Genomic DNA, 27938 nt, shown 5'->3' with positions numbered 1-27938 from the left:
GAAAGATTAATTAACTAATTAATTAATTATAAATAATAATAAAAACCCTTTCCCAAAAGCCATCAGGGAGCTCAGGTCTTCTGAGCATGACTTGCCCATTCTCCTGGCTTGGTGCCCTGCAATAAATGCTGTACTTTCCTTCACCACAACCCAGGGTCAGTGCTTTGGCATTGCTTTACATCAGGCAAGCAGACCCAAGTTCAGTTCAGTAACAAGGTCACCTGTGATGTCCTGGGGGATAGGCCTTCAACAAACCCATTTGGGAGGGACACAATTCAACCTATAACACAGGTGGAGGATTTTTTTTAAAGCTCACACCACACTCTATACAATCACATAGGAGAAAGCCCCCACCTGCCTCTTTCCAAGTGATTTGCTTATCATATCCCAGGGGGTTAAGGAAAACTAAGCTAGTGATTGGCTTGAATTAATGAGTCAACCAGACTCCCCATGAATTCATTCCAAGAGTAAGAAGAGCAAACATTTGGTGGATTGGGCCAGCTGTCAATCAGTCAGACTGATCTCAGCACAGGATTGGGTGAGGGAAGAGGCTCCTAGTTGTCCAGGAAGCCTCCTCTCCCAAGGCCTCAGACCTGCTTAGCCATGAGAAAAGCATGGCCTTAAAGTCTGCCCCATCTCCTTAATTCTGACTTAAATGAGGCCTTTCTTGCTTTGTCTGGTCCTTATCCCAACACCAGTAGCTGCAGGACTAGGAGCTGGTGCTTTTTCTAAGACCAGCATCACATCCCAACATGAAGGTCAGCCAAAAGTAAGCAAACACGATTCAGCTCTGCTAGATGGTCCTGACACCCCTGCAACATGAGACATATACACACATAATTGCTAATGTGAAAGACCCAATAAAGGCACTTGGATATTGGGAGAATATTTCATTCCTTTCTAATTTGTTGTCAGCCACCCTCAGCAAAGAGATCACAAAGCTTTTCTTCTCCCTTGGACAGGCTTTGATTTAAATCCAGCCCTCAAAAGACTCGAGGCCAAGAAGGAAACTACGGAGTGAGCAGAAGTTACTTTCCATGTATAATTGGAGAAAATTGAATGGGTCTTGTTCTGTGGTCCCTTTATTAAAAAGTTTTCCCCAGAAACTTCTTACAAACAAGTTGGAGAGTAAGCCAACTTCTGAGTACTAGGATGCCTGGGTCCCTGGGGGGTAGCTTTACTCAGCAAATAAAAATATTTACAGGACCTGATTTTTTTCCCTGCTTTGGTTTTATATGAAGCAACAACATTGATTTAGGGAAGAAATGCTAAAACTTCCTCTGGTCCTGCAATTCTCCTCTTTAATCACAGGAAGAAAACAAGAAGGAAAGCTCTGAATTGCCATCTCAGAGAACAATCAATAGAAGACTTGTGATCAGCCTAAGACTGGGATCAGCCTAAATGACAGCTTAGCTGTATTTACAAGTGTGCATAGCAAGGCTGCTTCAAGCAGTTACCTTCGAGTGGCCAGGAGACTCATGGGAAAGCACCCCCTCCAAAAGAGTCAGGCAGAAACCCAAGATCTGATAGGGGAACACACCCAGGCCACCCAATCCCCATGGGGATCTGGCCTTAAAAATAGTGGGTGTGTTGCAAAAGTCCACAGAAAGGACTGTGTGATAACAGAGCAGGTCTCCTAGAGATTTTCTGGCAGCAAGGACTCCAATTCAGGAGACTTCAGAGCCCAAGCTGCTGCTCTGATGCTGAACAGAGAAGGACAAGTGAGGTCAGAGAGGGGGATGCTAAGTGTCCTACCATGATGTGAGGCCTGAAGTTTCATGTTTGGCCTTGACCACTCAGAGCCCCCAGGGTTCCCAGGGTGATACAACTGCTCTCACCAGATATGCCGCCCACCCAGCAGGACAGTACACCTGCACCACCCCCATCACCGTTCCTTCACCTGCCAGACCACCTGCACCCACCTGGTCCTCAGACTCTTGGGTTTCACCCCCTTCCAGGCACAAAATCATTCAAAAGTAACCCATCATTTCCTTCTCCTGGAGCAGGGGTCATGCTCTCCTCTTGTCACTGTGCAGTGATGTCCCACAGCCTCTGTGGGTTCATATCATGCCCAAGTGCAGCCCTGAGTGGCCCCAGGCAGGGCAGGATTCCCCCCCGAGCCTGTGTCTGTGATTAAGCACCTGATTTTGTTCTCATCTGTCCGGTTGGGTGCCTGGAGTTGAACCACCTCATCCTGTTCAGGTTAGGGGTCCCTCCTCTATCAACAGGATGACCAGGTGATGGGAACAGCCTCTTTTTGACAGCAAAGAGGCATCCAGCACAAAATGGCTATAGGAAATGGTGTCAGGTGCAGCGTGATCCATCAGAGGTCTCCTTGGCTTAAAACCTCCCTCCCAGCCATGGTCCCAGGACCTGCCACCTCATCACTGGAGAATAATATATCTTCCCCACATCCTTTACAACATTTAAGTCTCTGGGAAGTAGAAAAAAGTAAACAGAAGTCTTTCCTTGAGGAAAAGAAACACAGGCCCTCAGGGAGCCAGGGCTCTCGCCCACAGGGAAGCATCAGATGCATGAGGCTGTGAGAGGCAGCAAAGCCAGGGCCACTCAACCCATGCTCCTGGGTCCTGGCCACGAGCTGAAGAAGGACCTTGCATTTGGTGGAAGACTAGCATCATGGCACTAACCAGCTCAACGTGTTGCCTTTGTTACCAAGTCCAAGCCTATACTGCTCGCCACACAACAGGCCAATAAATCAAGAGACTAGGAATTCCTGTCATGGTGCAGCAGGAACGAATCCTACTAGGAACCATGAGGTTGCGGGTTCAATCCCTGGCCTCACTCAGTGGGTTAAGGAACTGGCGTTGCCATGAGCTGTGGTGTCACAGACACAGCTTAGATCTAGCATTGCTATGGCTGTGGCATAGGCCAGCAGCTGTAGCTCCAATTCAACCCCTACTTGGGAACCTCTGTATGCCTTGGGTGCAGCCCTGAAAGAAAAAAAAAAAATCAAGAGACTAAGTGTTGGGACAAAGAAGAGAGGCTTTATTTGGAGATGCAGCAGATCAAGAAGATGGTGGACTAGTGTCCCAAAGACCCATCTTCCCTGAGTTAGAACTCAGGCTTCTTTTATACCAAAAGAGGAGGGGGTGGGGAGCTGGTGGTTGCAAACTTCTTGGCCCTGAAATCCTTTGTTCTTAACAGCTGTCCAAGAAGATCTGGTCACAATGTTCTGATAAACCTCAAACAAGACAATTGTTATTCTCTATTTGGCAACATTTTATCTCTACATGAGTAACACAGAAAAGTCTTACACCTTTAAAGGTCAGAGCCTTGAGAATGGGTTGTCTTGTTTATTTCAGACCAAAGGCAACACTGTTTTACAAAAGGTGCAGAGCCAGCATGACTAAGCCTAGAAACAGAGCACCAGGGTTAGAGGTAAAGACAGAGAGTTGGGTTTGTTCTGGGTTGTACTTTCTCTGAGCAGCTGGGGCACTGAAGAGGCTGAATTGCACAGAAGCCAGCCACTCCTGCCAGCTCAGAACTGCACTGTGAGAATGGCCTTCTAGGGCTCCGGGGCCACTGGCAGAGAAGCCAATTGCTCTGTCCAAGGAGCCATCCCTCCAGCCAGGCTCTGTGGTGTCTCCTCTTTGGTCTCCTTGCTGGCCCCACCTCCGCCTGAGCTGACCCACTTGCCTGTCATCCCCTCTCCTCCAGGAGAACACCAGCTCCTCCAGGACAGGGGTTCGTCTACCATGGTCTGGTTCAGTGTCTGGAGGAGGTGGGGGGACATCGAGGAGACTCCTGGCTGACCCCACCCCAACCTCTCCATGGCAGCCCCTCTGAATTCACGGTGGTGACGCTTCTTATTTTGTCAAAACACGGAGGTTCTGAAAAGTTAGAAATCAGGGGTGCTTCCTGAGGGAGGGGAGGACAGCCGACTCCTTAAGGGCCAGATGCCACAGTACTCAGCCATCTCTCCCTCCCCTTAAGTGTGGGGGGGACACAGGCCCACCTACAAGGAACTGTGAACAACCTCTAGGGCTGGAGGGCAGCCACCAACCTCCAGCCAGCAAAAAGCCAGCCCTCAGTCCTGCTGCCCTCAGGATCTGAATTCCACCAGCAACTGAGGAGCATGGGTGCAGATTCCTCCGCAGCCGATCCTTCTGATGAAACAGCTCTGCCAGCAGTGTGATGGCCGTCTTACCTGAGACTCTGACCAGAGGGCAGGCTAAGCTGTGTCCGGGCCCCTGACCCACAGAAGCTGTGAGGTCGTCCTAAGCAACTAAGTGTGTGGCAACTTGTTATATTGCACCGAAAATCCAAACAAAACCCAGAGAAGATCTGAGATGCCACCTTTGGCCATAGCTGGCCTGGGCCTTGGCAGGAGGGCCAGGGTGTCAGCTGGGAGTGACACACAAAGACCCCCAGTTAGGGGCTGGTTCAAGCTCACAGCTCACGGGGAACGACAACCCTGGGAATTCGGCCCTGTGGTGGCTCTTCAAACCCATGCTTCTTCATTCATTCCACAAGCACCTCCTGGCACTGAGGTTGGCCAAGAGATACAGTGACTGGTGAGGCCGACAGAGCCCTCCCTGGGGATGGTACGTTTCAGGGTCCGTCTTCATGTGAATCAGGTGGCCTCACATTTCCAAGCTGAGCTTCATCCGGGTCTGATACTCAGTGTCGTGTGGACAAACTCAGGGGGTGCAGCTGAACTCACTTCTGGACCAGGCCCTGCAGCATCCCACACATGGAGCCCATCTCCAAGCTCCCAGTGCTTCCCCCAGACTGCAGTTTGTCACCAGAACGCAGGATCTCACACACACTTTCACGCAATCACACACCCACCCCATCAGAACATCGCAGAACAGCACAGTAGTTTAAAGTGAGCACTGCACACCCATCGAGTGAGGAAAGGAGTCCAGCCATCCAGTGGGGACAAGGTCTCACACCACGGCCATCAGTTGGTCTGGGCTTCCGTCTGGAGGCTCCACTGGGAAGGAGTCGGCTCTGAAGCTGCCCCTCTTGGTGGTAGAACTCGCTCTTGGTGGCTGTGGGACAGATGTCCCCACTTTTCTTCTGGCTGGTGGCTGCCCTCAGGTCAGCTCCACAGAGCACTCAGGAGTCCTCTGCCTGGATTGGATGCCCCCTGCCCCCCCCAACAGTGACTGCCCCTCAAGGTCCCTCCGGTGTTCTCTTTGTCCCTCGGGACCACTTTCCTTTGCTCCCAGGGCCTGGACCCTCTTCTCCCAGGTGCCCACAGAGCGCTCTCCCTCCAGTACCACATCTTTATCTGAACACCCCCTTCTCGGACGTCTCCCTCCCTGACTTCACCCCCTCCGCCCTCGCTGCGTATCCCCCCTCCCGCTCTACTTTATCCTCAACGCTTATCACCATTACACTCTAACGTTTTATTTACCTGGTTTCCTGTCTGTTTCTCCAGTAGAAACTGAACTCCACGTGATTGACCAAAAGTACAACTAACCACGAAACAACCATCAATACAAGAGACTGGAAACTACCCCAAAAATATCCCTCACCCAAAGACAAAGAAGAAGCCACATCAAGACAGTAAGAGAGGAGCTTTCGAGATGTAAGCAATCCCATACCTGCTGGGCGGGCCACCCACAGCCTGGAAAATAACCGTCCCAGCGGCTCTCCCACAGGCATGAGGGTTCTGAACCCCTCGTCAGGTTGTCCAGCCCAGGGGCCTGGCATTGGGAGGAGGACTGCCCAGAGCAGTTGGCGTTGAAGGCCAGCAGTGCACAGGAGCTCTACGGGACTGGGGGGAGCAGAGACTCCTCTTTCCAAGGCCCACATAGGATTCTGTGCACGCTGGGTCCCAGAGCAAAGCAGGGACTCCAAAATAATCCAGGTCAGACCTACCTGTGGGTCTTGGAGGGTCTCCTGAGAAAGCAGGGGTGGCTGCGCCTCAGTGTGTGTGTGGGGGGCGGGTAGGACAGGGAAGGCAGAGGTCCTGGGAACATTCATCCGCGCGAACTCCACGTGATCAATGACCTTGAGCCTTCAGTTCCTAGGACAGTGCCTGGAGCATCATAGGTGCTCAGTAAACACGTGTTAGAGGGAGCATAAGGGGTTCACAGGCTTCCTGCCTATGGATTGGCTCCTGTTTCAGTAACACCTGCTCTCCAGGGCCACCTTTTTCACCACCGTCTCTGGGCCCCTCCATCACTCCGCTGCTGCCAAAAGTGAGCAGAGGGGAAGAGAGACAGGGAGGAAAAGGCAGAAACTGCCACGGCGCTGATGGCGATCCTGCCCACGTACCCATGTGAGATGCCTCCGAGAGGCAGTGAGTTCCCCACAATAACAAATGCTTTCTGATTATCTGTAGTAGCCAGAGATTTCTTTGGAACATTAGCTCAAGGCTAGTCCACAGTTTCATATAAATCCACTGATGAGGAGAATACACCCAAGATCTGGGATGTGATGCTGAGAATGACTTACTGATAGATGTGACCATAGACGACCTCAAGGATGGAGGGGGGAAAAAAAACATGTAGATTTTTACATATGAAGGCAAGTTTCTGCCAGACAACAAGGGCACCAAGTGGAGAGAGAAGAGGTTTTGAGAAGCAAGAGAGACAGGTGCCGTCATGGCAGTAATACAAAAAAGCCTGAGGCTCAAGATGCCTTCAGAAGTCTCCTCCTGGTACAGCAGAGAGAGGCAGGCAGACCTAGCTGATGCTGACAACATGTGGGTGAAAAGGGCTTTCTGCAGATGACAGGGGTTCGAGAGGCCCCACTAAGACTGTACCCACACCCCCCAGACCTGGGGCCCATCCTGACTCTGGAGACTAGTAGCACAGTGGAGATAAACATCGACCAAACTCAATCGAGTTGACAGGGTCCCACGTGGCCTTTCCAGGGTGGTGTCCCCAACAGAGACCCTCCTGGCCATGTTCACCCAAAAGGATGTGTCTGCTCCGTGATCCTGGGACTGTGAGCTTCTTCCTAGGAAGCCAGGCCATAATCTTTCCTTCCAAGATCCTTTAGCTCCACACAGAGCTGCACCTGGAGGTAGCGGACACCTCTCCTGCCTGAGGCTGATGCCAGAAAGGCTCGCACCCCTGGGTCCAGTAGCACTTGGGACAAGGTCCCCCAGAAACCCCTCCCAAACCCTCAGAGCAGACAGCTCTTGCCTCTGAGGCACCAGCACACACCCAGGAGCCTCCACCTGCTTCAAGACCGTCGCCTGCACTAAGGGCGCCTGAGTGACATTTTGAGGTTGTTTAAAGGAGAAGTTACAAATAGAAACAGTTTGGGTCTCTTGACGCCCGTGAAATGATTGGTGCTTTTTGCAATTATTTTTGTGAACCTCGGAGATCACTTGCCGACTGTTTTCTCCGCCATGGCTGACAGTCAAGTGAAACGGGAATTTTGCAGCTTGTTTTTTATTTTCCTCTCTGTGTGTCTCTTTTCTTTTCCTTTCATGAGTTGGCTTGTTCAGGATGGCTGGGCTACATGTGCTGGGACGTGCATGTTTCCAAATGGGAAGAACTTGTCTTGGTTATAGTTCAGAATAAAATCATGCAGGAAGAGCAGCTTTGGGACAGTCGCGGGGCGCTGTCAGCAGCTGATGGGTCTGCCTCACTTCATCTCTCCCGTCCGCCACTTGCTCAGCCACAGACTCTGCCTGTCGGTCCCCCACCCCGGGCAGGGGTCACGTGTCACTTTACCCACATGTGTGGCTTTAAATCTGCTGACCTTCTCGCTCCAGGCTGTTATTCAAGGAAGGTCTTCATGAGGATGGTGGGCTTTCTAGCAATGCAAGTGTGCACCTCAGTCCCCGCCAGCCAACCAGAGCCTGGGGCTCCTAGTGCCAAACACATCCAAGAGACCCAACCCACACACAGGACCAAGAGGCTGGGGGAGGGAGGCGGCTGGGCAGGAAGAGGTGCCGTGCCAGGGCTCCCAGCTCCATCTGAACATCCTGGAAGTCAGAGCATCTCCCTCCAGCCAGGATCTGGGAGAGGTGGGGGGTGGGGGTGATGGCAGTCGTGTGCCTTTCACTTGAGAGTTCAGTTCCCAAACCTCTGAGCAGAGGGCTCTGCAGTGTGGCAGGGACTGAGGTCTGGTGCTAGACCTGCACCGGTTTAGATCACATTTCCCAGCCTCCTTTGCACTGCCATGGGGTCAGGTGACTGATTTCCAGCCAATGGGATGTGAGCACAAACCCCTGGGTTCACAAAAACCAGCCATGCACAAGTCTCCATCTATCAAGGTAGCTTTTTGTGTGAAAAACAAGACTCTCGTAAAACAGGGAATGTTTAAAGATCTGCTCATGAGTGGGGGAGCCAGACGGATGGTAAAGTTGGTCCAGTGGGAGTTAGAAGACGAGGGTCATACTCACATGAGGGGGTTAAAAGTTGCAATGAGCTAACGGGCTTAGAGATGGAAACAGTCCTGCCCTGGAGACTGGACAAGCCCCTACAACTGACCTGAACGTCACAGCTTCAAGACCTTCAACCAACCGAAAATAGCAAGTTAAATAAAAGTACGAACAAAACAAGGATGTCTGCTGTCATCACTCCTATTTAACATTGTACTGGAGGTTCTAGCCACAGCCATTAGGCACGAAAACATAATGAAAGTCATCCAGATTGGAAAAGAAGTAAAACTCTATCAATTTGCAGATGACATGATTTTGCACACAGAAAATCCTAAGAAATGCATGCCTACACACACACACACACACACACACACACACACACACACACACACACTACAGATAGTCCTCAACTTACGATGGGGTTAAAGGCTGATCAACTCATTGTAAGTTGTAAAGATCACAAGTTAAAAATTCATTTAATACACCTAACCTACAAAACATCACAGCTTAGCCTCACCTATCTTAAATGTGCTTAGAACACTCACATTAGCCTCCTGTTGGGCAAAATCATCTAACACAAAGCTTATTTTATAATAAAATGCGAAGGCCTCATGTAAGTTATTGAATGCTGTACTATGTGAAAAACAGAATGGTGTTTATCCTCTTGAGCTCAGGGAGCTGCAGTTCTCTGCCACTGCCCAGTGTCACAAGAGAAGAGTACCACGGATTACCAACCTGGGAAAAGGTCAAAATTCAAAACCTGAAGTACAGTTTTTACTGAATTTGGATCACTTTTGCACCATCCTAAAGTGGAAAAATCATAAGTTGAACCATCATAAATTGGGGACCATCTGTATTAGAATTAGTAAACAATAACAAAAATAAACAAATGTGACCTAATCAAACTTACAAGAAGTTTTCCCCCTTTTCATAGATGCACCTGCAGTACATGGAAGTTCCTGGGCTAGGGGTCGCATTGGAGCTGTGGCTGCAGGCCTGTGCTACAGCCACGGCAACTCTGGATCCGAGCCGCATCTGTGACCTGCACCACAGCTTACTGCAACACTGAATATTTAACCCACCGACTGAGGTCCAAGATCCAACCTGCATCCTCACAGACACTATGTCAGGTTCTTCACTCACTGAATCACCAAGGGAACTCCTAAACTTACGAGATTTTGCACATCAAAGAAACCATAAAAAATGAAAAGACAACCTATGGAATAGGAGAAAATAGTTGCAAACCATGCAACTGACAAGGGCTTAATCTCCAAAATATACAAATAATCCATACAACATAACAACAACAAAACAACCCAATCAAAAAATGGGCATCTATGGAGTTTGGGATTAGTGGATGCAAGCTATTACATTTCAAGTTAATAAGCAATGAGGTTCTTCTGTATAGCACAGGGAATGATATCCATCTCTTGGGATAGAATATGAGGGAAGATAGCATGAGAAAAAGAATGTATATATATATATATGTATGTATGAGTGGGTCACTGCTGTACAGCAGAAATTGGCACAACATTGTAAATAATCTTTACTTTAATTTTTAAAATTTTTAAAAATAAATTTTTCAAAAGAATTAATAAACAAGTTCAACAAGATGGGAGGATAAAAAATACACGAAAATTTTATTTCCATATGCTAGCAATGAACAATCCAAAAATGAAATTAAGAAATCAGTGCCATTTACAATAGATAGCAGCAAAAAGAATAAGGTACATGGGAATAAATTTAACAAAGAAGTACAAGACTTGCACACTGGAAACTGGAAAACACCATTAAAAGAAATTAAAGAGGGAGTTCCTGTTGTGGCACAACAGGTTACAAATCTGACTAGTGTCCATGAGGATGTGGGTTTGATCCCTGGCTTCACTCAGTGGGTTAAGGATCCAGCATTGCCATGAGCTGTGGTGTAGGTCATAGACACAGGTGAGAGCCCACGTTGCTGAGGCTGTGGTACAAGCCAGTAGCTGCTGCTCTGATTTGACCCATATGTCACAGGTATGGCCCTAAAAAGCAGAAAGAAGGAAGGAAGGAAGGAAGGAAGGAAGGAAGGAAGGAAGGAAGGAAGGAAGGAAGGAAGGAAGGAAGGAGGGAGGGAGGGAGGGAGGGAAGGAAGGAAGGAAGGAAGGAAGGAAGGAAGGAAGGCAGGAAGGAAGGAAGGGAAAGAAAGAAAGAAAGAGAGAGGGAGAGAGAAAGAAAGAAAGAAAGAAAGAAAGAAAGAAAGAAAGAAAGAAAGAAAGAAAGAAAGAAAGAAAGAAAGAAAGAAAGAAAGAAAGAAAGAAAAGAAAGAGATTAAATAAGTGGAAGTATGCCAAGTTGATGGCTCAGAAAACGTAATACAGTTAAGACAGCAATAAACCCCCAAATTGACCTACAGAGTCAATGCAGTCCCAATCAAAATCCCATTTGCATTTTTGGTTTTTTACGTAAACTGATAAGTGGATCCTAAAATTCGTATGGAAATTCAAGGGAATCAGAATTAACCCCCCCAAAAAAAAATCTTGAAAAAGAAGAAAAAGGTTGAAGAAGAGGCACTTCCCAGTTTCAAAACGTTCTACAGTGTTACATCAATCAAAACCATGTGGTACCAGCGAAAGAACCGACATGTCGACAAAGGAAGAGAATCAAGTTTAGAAATAATCCTTTTTCCACTTGCGGGCAGTTGAATTCACCAACGATGCCAACACCGCTCAGTGGAGAAAAGATAGTCTTTTCAAAAAATGATGCTGGGATAACTGGATATCCATATGCCAAAAATAAAATTTGACCCCTACCACATATGCCATATGCAAAAATGGATCTAAAACCTAAATGTTTTTGAACCCAAACCCTAATTCTTTTAGAAGAAAACATAGAAGTAAATCTCATGATTCGGGTTTGGCAGTGATTTCTTAGCCCCAACACCAAAAGCACATGTGATAAAAGGTAAAAAGTGGGTAACTCGGATTTCAACAAAATTTTAAACTTTTGTATTTCAAAGGACACTATCCAAAAAGTGAAAAGACAAACCAGAGAATGGGGAAAATATTTGCAAATGCTGTGTGTCTGGCAAGGGACTTGTAGCCAGATGTATAAAAAACACTTACAACTCAATGATAAAAAAGTAGGCAAAGGCTTTGAATAGATATTACTGTGAAGAAGATGCATAAATAGTCCATAAATACAGGACAAGATGCTCGACGCCATTAGGCGTTAGTGAAAATGCACGTCCCAGGAAAGAAGCCCACCCCACAGCTACCAGACAAAGTTTCTGGCGACGCAGTCTTCAAATTCCTATTGGTTGGTCACTCCAGTGAAGGGTAAAGGGCAGAGCTAGGGCCACAGGGCATCGGCCTCCATGATTCGCACCCAGGGTCACTGTCATCTTCTGCGGGCCCCAAAAGAGTGTGGACGACCCCATGCTCGCAGCCCTCTCTGCTCTGGAGGATGGGCAGCAGGCCTGGTGGGACACAGCCTTGGATGGGATCAGGAGTCTGTTTCTGCCGTTGGCTCCCTGCGTGACCTTGGCCAGTCATGTCGCTCCCCGGGCTGAAGCCAATTATCTGTGAAAGACAGTCTCAGACGAGGCGACCCAGGGCCCCTTCCAGCTCAAACCCCCCTCATCAGTTATCGCATTTGCTGCTGCTCTTGGTGACTCAGAGCCATTACCTGCAGCCTGCAAAGCGGTAGTCCCCAAGTCCCCAACGGCAACACACAGCTAATTAAAGGCCGGCAGTACCAAGAAAGACATGCTGCAAAGCAGAGCCGTGCAAGGGGTATTCTTAAAAGATTCCATCTCTTGTGACTCACCAAGCACTTCCTGCCAGAATGTCAAGACAGAAGCACAACCACACACCCCAAAGCCCCGTAACCCAGCAAGCTCTCCCTTCAGGCTGAGCTGCCCTCCTGGCCACGTCCAGGGACCATGCTGGCCACGCTCCAGAGCGGGCTTCCAGGGCAGGCAGTGATGGACGGCAGGGCTCGGCCCCAGGAAAGAAGCCATCACCTGACGTTTCACACTCGGAAATGGTCTGCCCATCCATTACCCGGTGAGTCCAAAGCCCTTCCCCAAGTGGATGTATTTGCTATTGACTTAGCCACCCTGCCAAGAGCTGTCGAACAAGGCAGCATCTGGGAGAAGGAGCAGGGCTACAGATGGGGACAGGCACCACCGGCTGAAGGAGGCTCCCCAGGAATATTTTAATCTCTGCCAGTGAAAAGTTCAACGCCATTCTTGTGCCATCCGTGTGCATACAAAGGGGACTTTTTATCAGCCACAGCCTCCTATTTTAGTTAATTTACATTCTGCAGGGGGCCCACAGAGGACCCAGTTAAAGAATGATGCCAGCCGGGTGACACGCTCTGAGTGGCGCAGAGTTATCTTGCTCTCAGTTTGTCAGCAAGATAAATTCTTTGATTGGGAGTGTCTGCCACTTCCAGCAAGACCACACTCCATTTCACAGTGTCATCTTTTATTGACCTTGCCTTCCAGCGTGCCGCTGTTCAGCCAGGACCCCTGAAGCTAATATCTCATCCAGGGTGAGACCACAGACTCTGGAGAGCCCACCCCCGCCCCCAGGGGAGGACCACGTTCAGTGGCAAAGGAAGGGCAGCTTCTTCTGCACGTCAGCGTCTGGAATCATCAGAGGGCAATGCTTTCAGAGCATTATTTGACCACTCTCCTGCTCAGCTGAATGCAAGCAGCTGTTAAGGGCACAGGCCCTGGCACAGGCATGGAGTCAGCTAAACCTACTCAACTCCGAAAGGACCCAAAGCAAGGGAAGCACGTCTCTGTTGGCCCACAGGGAAGGAGTCTGCTCATCACACAGCTGGGATCTACACTATGGGTGCCGCCGCTCAGCAAATGTCTGACGATGGCTGGGCACCCTGGCAGGGGGCCCTCTCAGACCCAAACCAAGGAGGAGACGTTTCCTGGAGGCAGGATCCAGGAAGGATGTTGGGGAGGGGTGGGGGGGCGGGGGGAACCAATGGGCTCGGTCATTTTGGGCCACGCTGAGTTGGAGGAGCAGGAAGAGGAGGAGGCAGATGCCTGAGCCCTTTGGTTCCCGCCCTGACATCTCCAGGCAGGGCTCTGGCGTTTGGAGAAGGAAAGGGCAGAATGGCAGGAGTTCCCCCCCATCACAACCACATTCCCATCATGGGCCAGGAGCACAAGCAAATGATCTGGTTTCATTTTCATGGCAGCCCCAAGAAGCAGGTCTTCTGCCCCTCTTCCAGAAAGCAAGGCAGCTAGGTCTCAGAGAGGTGAGGGACCAGCCGGAAAGTCACACAGCAGAGAGGTGACCGGGCAGGAACTGACTTGGATAGGGTTCTAGCACAAATTTCCATTCATGTTGTCAGCAAACAGGGTTTGTCCCCCAAAAGATAGGTGGAATCCCCCACACCTTTGAACATGATCTTATTTGAAAATAGAGTCCTTCAGATGTGGCCAGATGCCGATGTGGCAACACTGGGTCATTGTGGACCTCAATCCAATAGGACTAGTGTCGTTGCAGGAAGTGAGAACAGACTCACACAGAGGAGGCCATGTGGCCATGGGGCAGAGGTTGGGGGGATTCATCTATAAGCTAAAGATGACTGTCACCACCAGGAGCTGGACAGGGCAAGGAGGGACCCTCCCGAGAGCCTCTGGAGGACACCTGGCCCTGCCGACACCTCGGTTCTGGACTCCTGGCGTCCAGAGCCAAGAATGAAAACATTTCTGGTGTTTATGCCCCCAGTTGGTGGTGTTCTGTTTTGCCAGTCCCATGACGTGAACCTAGATCACACCTCTGAGCTCAGAAAAAAAGGGGGTAAAGCGGTATGTGAGGAGGGAGACAGAGGACATGGGTTTGGCTGAATTTGGGCCATGCTGAGTTGGGGGAGCAGGAAAGATCCCACAGGTATTAGGAAGGCTGTGACCACGGGGCTCTGGGCTGGGGCTGGGCAGTCAGGGGAGAGACAGGGCCCAAGAGATCAGCTCAGCATGAAGCTCTTCAGCCAGGAGAGTCCAGGACCCTGGGGCCAAGCACAGAGGCAGGCTGCCTGATGTCAGTAGGTGCCCCAGAAGGAGTGGGAATGAAGTACTAGCTGCTGCAGGGGTGTTGTGAGGGTCAAACACGTGAATCTGTGCAAGTGCCTAACCTGGAAGCTCACATAGTAAGCACCCCATAAATATTATTCATCACTGTCTTTGTCATGACCATAAATTCCCCAAGCAAGATGCCCCCGCTTCAAAGCAACCCGTGGTGTTATATTTGCAGCCTCGCCCCCTTTTGGAAATTCACAATGAAAATGTGCACTTGAAAGGCTCTGAGAATTCCTGCAGTGAAGAAATGCACTAGAACCCAGAGTGTCCCAAACGAGTTCCTTCAGTTCAGGATTTGCCTGAGACTTTGATGTGCCTCTCAGAGATGGTGACCCTCTAAGAAGGGGAGCACAGAGAGGTTAAGCAACTTGCCCCAGGTCACAACAGCTTGCACGTCTCACTGTGGTGGGATGCCAAGCTAGCTTAGCCCAGTGCTTCGCTGCTGTTTGTTCTTTTTCTTTCTTTCTTTCTTTTTTTTTTTTTTTAATGACTGCACCTGCAGCATGAGGCAGTTTCTGCACTAGGGGTCGAATCAGAGCCACAGCTGCGAGCCTTCACCGCAGCGACAGCAATGCCAGATCCACGCCACATCTGTGATCTACACAGCTTGTGGCAACACCAGATCCTTAACCCACAAGCAAAGCCAGGGATCAAACCCACACCTTCGGGGACATCATGTTGGGTTCTTAACCTGCTGAGCCCCAATGGGAACTCCTTTGCCACTATTCTTAACGACAGTGTCTCGTATAGAATAAGCTCTATATGGGATGGGTCCTACTGCTGCTATTGTTTGGGCAGGGGAGAGGGATGCAGGGAGAGGAAGGGAGAGGCACCCTCTACAATCCCATTTCCCGTGACAGGTGACAAAGAGGTGATCCTACTGGTCAGGACAATGGAAGAGATATTTTTGGTTTAAGGGGACAATTGCCTACACGTCATATGCTACCCAACACCTCTTGGCTTGTAATCTAATGTGTGTGCCCACTCACTGTGCCATGTTTGTTCACCTATTCCCTGCTTCCTGCCTGCCAGGATCAATGCCAGGTGAAGACCCAGGTACCAGGAGCCTTAAACTTTACACGACTTCTGTGAGCAGAGTCTTCAAGGCCACTGAAGCCCCTGCTTCAAAGTCATTACTGAGTGAGTTCCTAAGGGTTGAGTGGAAGGGAGAAAAGGTGGAAGTCTGTGCTCCAGCTGGGGCAATCAGGGAAGACTTGCAGGAGGCAGTGCTATAGAAGCTGTAGCTCACAGATGAGCAGGGTTTGATGAGTGAAGGTGGAGAAGGAGCTCCAGGTAGAGAAAGGGTCATAGGAAAAGCTTGAGGGAGCCAGGCCAACCAAGAGGAGCATGTTGTACGGGGGCACCTGGGGAAGGGGGTCAGCCTGCGTGGGGTGGGCATGGAAGAAGTGAGGAAATGAGTTCTGTGAGGTGGGTCTGAGCCAGGCTAATTTCCTGCTGAAATAACAGACTCCACCTGAAGGTAGCACAATGCCAAGTGGCCCCCAGAGACCTTCAGACTGAGAAAGTCTCCTTCAGATCTGCCTGGGGTCTGTAAGTGTAGGCTCTGGGGCAAGGAGGACAGGAGCTGTGTGCCCTGAGGCAAGTGTCTGCACCTCTCTGTAAAACTGGCTGCACAGCACTCACCACCTAGGGCTGATGCTTGGATCGGAAAAGGGGATGTGTGTAGATGCTCAGCCTGGTGCCTGGTCCAGCAAAGTGCTTGCCTTACTGGTGGGGGTAGTGGTTGTTGTCTGTATGCTGGAAAGAAACATGGGGACTGAATGGAGATATAGACACAGACACGTCACTTCATCGTTTATCCGCAATCATCATTTATTTACTGATTTCAGACTGTGTGCCAGGCTCAGCAACAGATAGAGAAGAAACAGGGGTAGGAGTTCCTGTTGTAGCTCCGTGGGTTAAGAACATGACACAGTGTCTGTGAGGATGCGGGCTTGATCCCTGGCCTCATTCACTGAGTTAAGGATCTGATGTTGCCACAAGCTGCAGGGTAGTTCGCAGATGCAACTGGGATCCAGTGTTCCTGTGACTGTGGCACAGTCCTGCAGCTACAGCTCCAGTTCAACCCATAGCCTGGGAACTTCCATATGCTGCAGGTGGAGCCATAAAAAGGAAAAGAAAAAGAAAAGGAAAGGAAAGAAAAGAGAAGACAGAGGGAGGCTGACCCAGCATTCACACCAAGGTCGCCAAGGTCCAGAAGGAGAAATCCCTTTCATTGCCTGGGGCCCAGCGCATTAGATGAGAAAACATGAACTAACAAGAGAAAAATAAACAAGGTCATGAACATTGCATGGTGCATCCCTCAGAGCCGAGTCACTCAAAGGAGTGGTTAGAACTCAGGCTTACAAATCACTTAACAAGAGAATGATAGATTTGCAGAGACGTGACCAGACAAAGGAACAAGTCTTTGAGCTTCTAAGGCAGCAAATGGTGGGGGCAGGTACACGGGGGAGCTGGTGAGAGACAAGGGCCAGCTTGTCACGTGGCTTCCTTTGGGCCGATCTGGATCCAGAGTGGCCTCCAGTGATTAACTTTTGTCCTTCCTGGCTGGGGGAGGGGACACCTTCATAAATTTATAACCTGCTTCTAGGCAGATAGGGGAGGGAAATGGACTCTTCTTGTGTCTTCTTCTTCTCAATTGTCTTCAGCTCAAAATAATCATATGCCAAAGCCTTCTGAGGATGTCAATTCTGCTTCCTTCACCAACAGCTGGTAAAGGATGAATTCCACCTACCAGGTGAGAAACTCAGGTGGCCTCCACCCACCAGGGCAACAGGAGTAGAGCTAGGAGGAGAAAGTGGCCTGGGAAACATCCAGAGGGGCTGGAGGTGGACCTGATGGGGATGTGAAGAAGTGGGTGCAGACAGATGATGGATGGCCCAGTGACGACCTGGGGGGGGGGGGCGGGGGCAGGGGCAGCACAAGAAATAGGTTCAGAGATGTGAGCTAAGCTTCGGACAGGTTGAGTTCAGGGGCTGCAGGCCCTCAGGCAGGTGATGTATGGAAAGACAGCACCTGATAAAAAATAGAAACCCTCCCATCTGCCCAACCCTGCACCAACCCATCTGCGTGCTGGCATGTATGAATGAAACATGGCACTTCGTACACAGCACTTAATGACTTGCTGTCTGCATTTATTTCTCGGTGGAAGCTCAGGGCTCCCGAGTAGGTGATGCAATTCCGTTTCTCACGCAGTGCCCAGCCAAGCTCCCTGATCTCTCCCAGGGGAGCACCTGCTAGCTCAGGCAAGTAGAAAACTTGCTGAGGGGTCTCAAAGCCTCCATCTCTGTCTTCAGCTCAGAAACCTCCCATAGACGAGCAGAGACAGGCGACAGGAAAGACGGGTGGGAGGAGACGGTGGGAGGGGTAAGGAGGTCACGCTTTCCCCCTTGAGCTGCTCTCCATGATGAAAAGTGAAAAAACAGCCCCCAGATGCAAACTCTTGCTCCAGAGAGGGAGCCAAGAAACCCGGAGACTCATTTACACAAGGAGTAACTGATGCCTGGGAAAAAAAAAAAAAAAAAACAATTTGTCTCAAACCCAAGATTCCTGGCTCCAAATCCAGTCTGTCACCACTGCAAATGCACAGAGTCTGGAGACTAAAAGGCACAGGTCCCTGGCACTCACTCTCATCAGCATCCCCTGCCTTGAATCAAGCCCCTACACCGCCACCGTGGTCCCCACCTTAGTCGTCAGCACCCCGACCCCTGCAGCTCCCCGCTGGCAAGTGATTAAAAACTGGGCCAAATGATCACCAATATGATGTGCATTGGGAAAACAAATTAAGTCTAACATTTGTTCAGTGACAGCTGACCTTTGCATGATTAAAATGAACAGCTGCAAAATGGGCCAAATTAAAGATGTTTAACTTAATGGAGCAACCTCTGAAGCCTGGACAAGTGTCTGGAGAAACCCGTTTTGGCAAAACCTGAAGAAGAGGCAGATCGCACCCAGAGTCTATTTGCCACCTGCTGACCTGAGGGGGTTGCTGGCCCTGGAGAGGATGGTGGGCATCACCTTCCCCACTAGGAGACGCAGGAGAACTTCTCCGTGGCTGTTGAGCAGAGCCACACTCAGCCCCAACACCTCTGCCTCCTCCCTCCTGCTTGCTTGGAGTGGGAAGGGTGGTGGCCCTTTGCTCAGTCTTCCCGAAGTGGCTCCTTAATTGTGCAAGACAGTCCCCAGAGCTCTGGGGACAGAAGCAGCCCTGGCGGCTCCCCCAGCAAAGAGGGAGAGAACGATGCTGCCCAGTACCTGTGCGGCTCCCTCACTCCCCAGGAGCTCAAAGCACTTTGTAGACGAACGACTTCATCTTCACCAAGCCACAAGCTCCCCAGGGCCTTTCAGCTGAAACTTGGGGTTTGAAAAGAGGGAAAGCGTATTTGGGGCAGCTTCCAAGATGCTGTCCCTGATGATCCAGGGCTTGGAGGCATGCTCAGGCTCTGCTCCTGAGAAAGAGACACAAAGAGTTGCAGCCCTGTGCTCTGGACAACTTCACAGGGGATGCAGCCAGAGTCCCTGAACATAGAAGAGTTCTTTTTTTTTTTTTTCACTTTGGCCATTTCCTCACAATTAAATTCAGAGAATACACAATTTGGTAAACTAGCTTTTTAAAAAAATGAACATTTTAGAAGTTGCCTGGTAGCCTCAAGGTTAAAGATCCGGCATTGCCACTGCTGTGGCACCGGTTTGGTCTCTGGCCTGGGAATTTTTGTATGCTGCAGGCACAGCCAAAAAACAAAAATTGAACATTTTATATAGACTTGGATCCAACTGTTATAGAATTGTGATCTCTCAGTTTCCATCTGATAATGATACAAGTTATAGACTATTCCTCTTCCATCACAGGAGGGTACTTGTGGTGGCATCTCCCTTGCTGTGTTACCTGGAACATTCAGGGGCTGACCTTGGCTTGTGAAATGAACCTTTATCAAAGGTTTGCCCCCTCATCAAAAGATCAGAGGCTTCCAGCTTTGTTTGTTTTGTGTTTTCACACGTGCACATGGCATTGGCCACCTGAGCCTTCCTGTACTCTCTAAGCATACTTGGTAGCCAGGATCGCAAACATTTGAGTGTCCAGAAGCAAGAGATGACAGCTGGACTTGTTGGACCTGTCTGTCCTCCGACTACCAAGGCACCTTGCTCCCTGCTATGCTGATGGGAGGCAGCTTGCCGAGAAACATCTCTTATCTGGGGATGGGACACAGAGGTGCTCTCTGCAGACAACGAGATAGCATCGCATTTAATCCCATCAGATGGACCGGGAACAACTTGGCTAACTACCCCACAAAGGGGGTATACTATGCATTTCTAACTAAAATTTTCCAGAAAAAAATATGAAACTGAAGTCTAAGGAAATCCTATATATGACCTTACTTATTTCTGCAATTTGAAGAAAGATGGCCACAACTGACTTTCTCTAACCAATCTGATTTCTGTCAAAGCTTTGACTATTATTATCCACTTGGGGTAGAAAGAGTTTAAAAACATGATATGAACTTCCCTGCCTTATTCAGCTCGGTAGTGTGTTGCCTGAGAACCATGGTGCTGGGAGGTATGGTCACCTGGCCGGGTACCCAGCTGACAGTGACCTATTAAAGCACAGTGTCAAGAACCCTCTGTGGTCCCACATCTTTCCTGGGACACCAAGCCCTGCCTCTTCCAGAAGCCTCTGCTGACCAGCCCAGGTGGATGCTCTGTGTACTGGCAGCCACTGTCTCACAAGTTGGTTCTGCAGCATCACCCCCAGGGGCCCATCACTCACTTCAATCTTATCTAACTTGTTGCTGCATGCCCAGGGAACAACACAGGTAGGAATGAGTGAAAACTGGATGGATGAATGAGTCAGAAGGTCCTCAAGGGTGTTGTACATTTCTTTGGGTTTCTTCAAGATGTGTCCTGAGCTGGGCAGCTATGACCCTGCTGACATCCCATAGGGTCTGTTTCTACCTCTGAAAAGCCTTTATCGCATGGCTACTTGCCCTGGAGAGGGTTGGTAAACATCTGCTTCTGCAGGAGAACATGTGTCCCCTGGACAAAAAGAACATGTCTAAGTAATAATTTATTTTTCTCTCCATAACACACCACTCAGATAGCAGGTGGTCCAATCGTTTTGTTATGTGGACTGGGTATAGCAACAGAGGCATTTTGGTTCTCCAGCTCCAGCAAAGTTAACTTGACACTCGTGGGAAGCAGAAGGCACAGGTCTGGTTCTACATGGAAAGGTGCTGGGAGGCAGCTGGCATTGAGTGTAAGGAGAACAAAGGACTTTCTCTTCAGTCCTATTTCCCCATTTTCCCTTCCCCCAAAGCCTTCCTCACTTCCTGTGGCCATAGAAGTTCCTTGTTAATGCAGATAATAAGGATGATGATGGTTATGGTGGTGATAATGATGGTGGAGATGATGGTGGTGATGGTGGATATGGTGGTGATGATGGTGGTGATGGTGGTGATGGTGGTGATGATGGATATGGTGGATATGGTGGAGATGATGGTGATGGTGGTGATGGGGATGATGGTGATGATGACAGTGATAATGATGGTGATGATGGTGATTATGGTGGTTATGATGGTGTTGGTGGTGGTGACGGTGATGATGATGATGATGAAGAGGAGGAGGGGAATGAATAGAGAGAGGCAGGACAATGGCTAAACCATGTTGAGTATGTACTATGAGCACCCTGACTTTGCATCTATGCCAACTTACTTATCCACCTAGCAGCCCCAGGAAGTAGGGGCTTCTTAAAGCTTGGACTGTGTCCCCCCTGCCAAAAGGCATGTTGACATTCTAACCCCAGTACCTGTGAATGTGACCTTGTTTGGAGACAGGGTCATTGCTGGTGTAACCAGTTAAAGATGAGGATTAATGTGGCCCTAATCCAGTATGACTGGCATCCTTATAGGAAGAAGAGAGAGACACACAGGGACAAGACGGCCATGTTACCACAGAGAAAGGGACTGAAATGGAGCTATCACAAGCCAAGAAATACCCAAGAACCCCCAGAAGCTGGAAGAGTCAAGGAAGTGTCCTCCCTTGGAGGCTTCTGTGTGAGCACCATCCTGCTGATACCTTGATTTCTGATTTTTGGCCAGAACCAGGAGAGAGCAACTTTCTGTTGGTTTAACCCACCCAGTCTGTGGTATTTGGTTACAACAGCCACTGGGACCAACAGAAGACTGCCATCTTTTCAGATTTACTGATGAAGAAACTGAGGCTCAGAGAGGTTAAGTAAGATGCCCAAGGTCACAGAGCTCACAGGTTGAGTAAAAGCAAAAAATGCACTGAGAAGGGGCAGAGTCTTCACATACCATTCTGCACATTGTCTGTCATGCTTTTGACATTCCAAATCTTAGCCCACGTGGGTGGAAACTATTCTGGGATAAGTGAACGCTTCCCTGCCTTCCTAAACCAGGAAAATAATTGGGCCTTTTTTTTCAAATGAGTGAAATTCTCTGTGCACATGCACATGCTGGTTTTGTTACAGAAAGTGTGGTCTGGAGGCTGCTGTTAAATCGTTTTTGTTTTCCTCTGTGGTGTCAGGCTGACATCCGTCATGTCTCACGGTGTCTGCCAGTAGCAGGCTCTTTGATGATTCACTCTCAAGTCTATGACAAAGCAAAAGCCAGCTCGCAGGCCTTTTTGGTAATTATGTGTTAAAAAATTCACTCTAGTAAAAAAAAAAATGATAACACCATAGACTTATAGGACATCAACTACTGCATTCTACATCTGTGAACTCATCTGATCCAAACAACAACCATAGAGGACAGGTGCCATCAGCATCACATCATCACCTGTATCCTCACCATCCTCTCCACCGCCGCTGTCAACACCATCAACATCATTATCACTGTCGCCATTCTCACCAGCATCACCACCATCACCACTACAGCCACCGTTACCACCATCATCACCATCATCACTTTCATCCTTACCATCATCTCCATCAACATCACTGCATCCTCACCATCATCACATCACCGCCACCAGCAACACTCACTGTCTTCATCACCACCACCATCATTGTTGTCAGCATATTACTGATGAGTAATCCACAGTCCAGAGAGGTGGAGTGACTTGTTCAGGGGGGACTTTAATGGGCTGAATTGTGCCCCCCAAATTCATATGTGGAAATCCTAATTCCCAGGGCTTCCGAGTGTTACTGTATATGGAGATAACATCTTTAAGGAGGTAATTAAGGTTGAGTGAAGTCTTTAGGGTGGACTCTAATCCAACCAGACTGATGTCCTTATAAGAAGATGAAATTTTGGCCCCAAAGGGAGACCAAGAATCCATGAGTGCAGAGTGAAGAGCCTGTGAGGACATGGGGAAGAGACAGCCAACTACATGCCAAGGAGAGACGTCTGCAGAGATGCCACCCTGCTGATACTTTGACCGTGGTCATCCAGCCTCCAGGACCAAGAAAGAATAAATTTCTGTCAATTGAGCCACCCAATCTGTGGTATAAACTTTATCATATGGCCGGCCCAGGAAACAATCACAAAGATTGATCCAGCCAAGGGTGAAAAAAAAAATGGTGCCTGGGAAGGGTGACAGAGACGCTGCTTTCACCCCTGGACACAGTGTGCAAGGAAACAGCTTCTGCAGCAGAGAAAGGCCTGGGAGGGACGGAACAACCTGGCCAACTGGCCAAGGCCCCGGGAGGCGAGGCAGTGCCCCTATCAAGTGCTTACTCAGCCCCTCTTTGCCACGCTCCCACCGTCTGCACACACGTCCTCTTTAACCTCAGAAGCCTGCACGGTTGGAGGCCTTGCCCAGAGTTTGATGTCACTGAGACAACAGCTCTGGAAAGTCATACAGACGCATTCGAACAGCCATAGTGGCTGAGCTGGGACTCAGACCTAGGGGCCTCTAAGTCTCTTGACCAGAAGAACAGAGCAGGGACAGATTGGCTGGGAGGACGGAATAAAGGCAAAGGAACGGAGAAGAGAGTGGAAGGAAGATGCTGGTGGCAGCTGAGGAAAAGAACGGAGGACTTTTTCTGGACCAGTAAAGGAAAACGTAGAGCAAGCCCCAGAGCCCTGCAGCCCTGGAGCCCCGGTGGCCAGATTCTGTCACTGAGACAGGAAAACAGTACCTTCTGCAGGCTTCAGCATGTCACCTGCCCTGCCTCACTGAATCATGACCACAAAACCCACCGAGTGTGTCCTTGACATCGGCCACTCTTTGAACAACACCAAGTTTAAGCACTTGGTGTGGCTGGCAGTCTGGGGACAACCCAGCTTCATGTTAAGGCTGTGGGTGACACATGGCGATGAGAATGGGTCAGCAGCTGGAGGTCTGCCATTACGGTTCTGGCACAGACTGAAGGGCAGAGCCAAGGAGTCTGGAACCTTGAGAAGAGAGGACTCTGATCAGAGGATGAGGGCAGTGACAAGGCCAGCCAGACGTGGCTGCCCCCAGGTGCACAGACAGTGGGGCCACGTGTCAGCTGAGCCCAGATATGCATCACCCAGAAGGCAGCTGGAGGACTCGCTGGGCTGCAGCAGGGACCCCAAAAGGGAGGCAGAAGGCCATGGTCAGGGCTGAACTGGAGAACACAGTGAAGCATGGACGCCAGGCGAAGGACTAGTGAAGGTGGACACACAGCTAGTGGGAGCAGAGAAGGACTCCCAGGCCACTGACCCTGGGTACTCTGGGCACCTTGGAGGGAGCGGTAGGGCAGGTCCACAGGGTGGTACAGGCCACCAGGAAAAGGATGCCCTCCCCCAGGGAGACACAGCCTCCTCCAGAGCCCAGAGTGGAGCAAGGGCAGGCTTACACCATCTAGGCAAGCTGGTGCAGTGCACAACCTGGGCAACCCCTTGGCTGGGCGACCCTTACTCAGGTACAGGCAGGGCTTTAAAAGGCTAGATTGAACTTATAACTGGAATCTAATATCCAGCACAAATGAACATCTCCTCAGAAAAGAAAATCATGGACTTGGAGAAGAGACTTGTGGCTGCCTGATGGGAGGGGGAGGGAGTGGGAGGGATCGGGAGCTTGGGCTTATCAGACAGAACTTAGAATAGATTTACAAGGAGATCCTGCTGAATAGCATTGAGAACTATGTCTAGATACTCATGTTGCAAAAGAACAAAGGGTGGGGGAAAAAATGTAATTGTAATGTATACATGTAAGGATAACCTGACCCCCTTGCTGTACAGTGGGAAAAAAAAAAAAAAAAAAAAAGGCTAGATTGAGAGGGTGTGAGCACTGGCCCAGAGCTTGAGGATGGCTCCGAACGGACCTCCCAGGGGAATGAAAACTACCAAAGAGAGAAGGGCGGTGGACAAAGGGCACCGACAAGAGAAATCTTCAAGTCTCCACTCAGCTCACCGCCTACACCACCACCGCAGCTGAGCCAGCTCCGCTCAGCCTGACGCCTCCTGCAGTGACCCATCACCACCCTACGAAGCTGGGGATACAGAGTCAAAGGAGGCCTGGCCATACGGAGTCAGGCCCATCCTTGCACACCTGAAAGGGTGTCACTGCTGTCCAGCTTGGGTGCCCCTGCCAGTCTCTCCCAGTTCCTGGCTCACTGTGCACTTCCCAGGGTGTGTCAGCGACCCCCAGAGTGACAGGGGTCACCCCGCCTTCCACCAGACAACCCCCACAAAAGGGGCCTGAGCAGGGGAGGGTTCCTGTGGGGAATGTCCCAGACCCCGTGTCTGCGGACGCAGGCTGCCTGCTCTCAGAAGGAGCTCTGGGCCGTGAATAATTCAACCAGAAACTCCAGGTAAAGACAGGCTTTTATTGACTCTGCCTTAACCTGGCGCTCATCCGTCTGTAAGCGTATTAAAGACAGAATGGCACCTGCAGAAACTTGGCGGGTTCCCGCCGTTCCAGCCCCGAGGGGCTGGCAGGCTGTGTGGCTCGGAGCAGTGTCTCCCATCCATCTGGAGGTCTCACTGGCAAACGTGAAATGGTGAAGGACGTGCACAGCATTCGTCAGGAACAGGGAGAGAACCAAAGATAACAGCAGGAAGACCTCGCAGCCACGGTGAGACGAAGGGAAGGTGCGGGATCTGTTCCCGTGACATCTGGAAGGTTGTTTGTTCCTCTTCCCAATGAAATGTAGTGACAGAACGAGTCTGGGTTTCATCTTACGCACAAACTTTCAAAAAGTTTCTAGAGAGAGAAATGTAGCTAAATTAATTGTTGTTCCAGAGAAGAAAGTGTGGGCGCTGATGGATGAAGCCTGGAGCCCCAGTGGATTTTCAAGCAAGACTGCACCACGAGCCCACCAGCATCTGCAGGTGCCTCTGGAGGCCTGGAGGGGTCAAGTCCCCTCTGGGATGGACCTCAGGGACACAGACAATGTGTGAGGCCAGAGCTTGAGGGGAGTGTGAAGGGAACAGGGCCTGAGGGAGCCAAAGGTTCAAAAGCTGGTTTGTCCTTAGAATTGAAAGGCAGCAGCATCTCAGCAGCCGCTCAGGAAGGTGGTTCTGCAAGGATCCCAGACAGGCCCAGGGTCTGCAGACATGGATCAGGACTGGGGGTGGGGGGAGCGGAGGGGTGCAAAGGGCCTCTTCGGTGCAGACACCGAGGCAAGAAGGAATGCATCCTGTTTGTAGGACCAAGCTCTGGGGAGCTGAGGTTGCAGAGGCCATAGCTGGGGGGGGGGGCACAGGGAGGGGCGTGGCTATGCGGGGTGGGGCCAGAGGGGTGGGGCCTGCAGGATGACCCAGAGCGGGGTGGTGCAGGATCTCGTGGTCACGTGGTCATGCTAGGGGCTTGGACAAGGTCCCCTCATTAGTGGAATCACTGAGGGGAATTCAGTGGGGACATGAGCTTGTAAAATATGCAGTTTTGGAAGCTCCCTGTGGCTTCAGCATAAAGGATGTGTGAGTGGGGATGGAGGAGCTAGGAGATTCTTAGAAGACACAGATGAGGGGGGCGGAGGCTAAGTGAGGACGTGGAAGTGGAGGAGAAGAGAAGCGATAGGGCAGCATCCCCCGTGTTTGGCCGGAGGAAGGCTGGAATCCAGAAGGCCCCAGAGTGAACCTTAAGCCCTGGACAGATGTACCGTTCCCTGAGCTGGGGGACCCCGGGGAGACGCAGGTGAGCTGAAGAAAATCCATCCAGTGTGGACAGGTGACCTCCGAGGTTCCTGGGGATCCCTACACAGAGATGATGGCAGGTAAGCATGTGGCTTCTGAGTGTCAGTAGAGAAAAGTCTTAGAAGGAATAAGTTCTCATGGGAGGACGGGGGACGATTTCGGTTGCAGTCGTTATGGCAGGAAGCTTTTTGCTTTCCCACTTTCCAAGGGTCGCCTCCGTCCCGACTCAGAGGAGATGGAGGAGGGCAGTGCCACTGGGCACCCCTGTTGGACAGGTGTCACTGTGGCCGTGCCAGTCCCCTGGCTCTTGCCTCTCATCTGAGGTGCCCTGGTCCAGGGAAAAAAGAGATAGGCGCCCTCTCCTGCATCCCTGAGCCTCTAAGAAATAGGGCACAATGTGGGTTGAATTGTGTCCCCCCAAATACATATTGAGGTCTTAGCCCAGTCCCCCCACTGAGACCTTATTTGAAAACAGAGTCTTTTCTGGAGTAATACATATTTGATTGTATTTTATTTTTTTAATTTTATTGGAGTTGACTTACGATGTTGTATTAGCTTCAGGTGTGCAACAAAGGGAATCAATCACACATATAAGTCAGAGGTGACCCAATTAAAATGAGATCATTAGGATGGGCCTTAATCCAGTACGCCTGGTGTCCTTATAAATAAGGGACATTTGGGCAAAGAGACACACGCACCCAGAGGGAAGACAATGTGACAACAGGAGGAGAAATCGGCCACGTCACAGAGTGATGCCACTGCAAGCCATGTGCGGCGGACAGCCACCTGCAGGTGGAACAAGGCAGGTGGGACCCTCCCCTGCCGCCGTCGAGGGAGCTCAGCCCTGCAGACATGTTGATTTCAGACGCCTGGCTTTCGAAGCTGTGCAAGAATGTTCTTCTTTTGTTTTAAGGCACCCATTTCAGGGCACTTTTATGGCAGCCCCAAGAAAGCAACGCTGGCTGGAAACTCATCACTGGGTTCCTTCCAGGTGGCCCAGGGCTGAGGTCCTTCAGAGCAGTGAAAGTCCACTTAAAACCGTCATGTCATTATCACCTTTTTCTCACTCCTGGTTCCAGCCCCGAGCCTTTCCTTTCTCCCTGAATAAAGGGAACAGAGGTGGCATTGAGAGAGAAAATGTCCCCTCTGTAAAAGTGTTCACAGAAGAGGGGCAGCCCCCCTGAGACCCGCCCCTAGCTCACACCTGGTTCCTGGGTGCCACACGGCTGGCCACGGCGCCCCCGCAGCCTGGAGCAAGGGAAGCCCTCCCCTCCGGCCCCTGGGAGACTGAGTCCTGGGACGTCCTCTGTGGGCTCCCCCACAGCAGCACAGGGGGAGACTGTCAAAGTAAAAGCGAAAAAATGGGAAAAAAGGGAAGGACATGGGTCGGGAAGGACCAGAACTGAAGGGAACTGGTCCTCTCGCTCCCACAGAAGATTCTTTAGTGATGCCAAGCATG

This window comes from Sus scrofa, chromosome 6 (assembly GCF_054392235.1).
Source record: "Sus scrofa isolate SSC_HxYL_T2T_F1_AM1 chromosome 6, Sscrofa_HxYL_maternal_Yorkshire_Landrace_v2.0, whole genome shotgun sequence".
Classification (NCBI taxonomy): Eukaryota; Metazoa; Chordata; class Mammalia; order Artiodactyla; family Suidae; genus Sus; species Sus scrofa.
Note: the sequence above shows the minus strand (reverse complement) of the source record.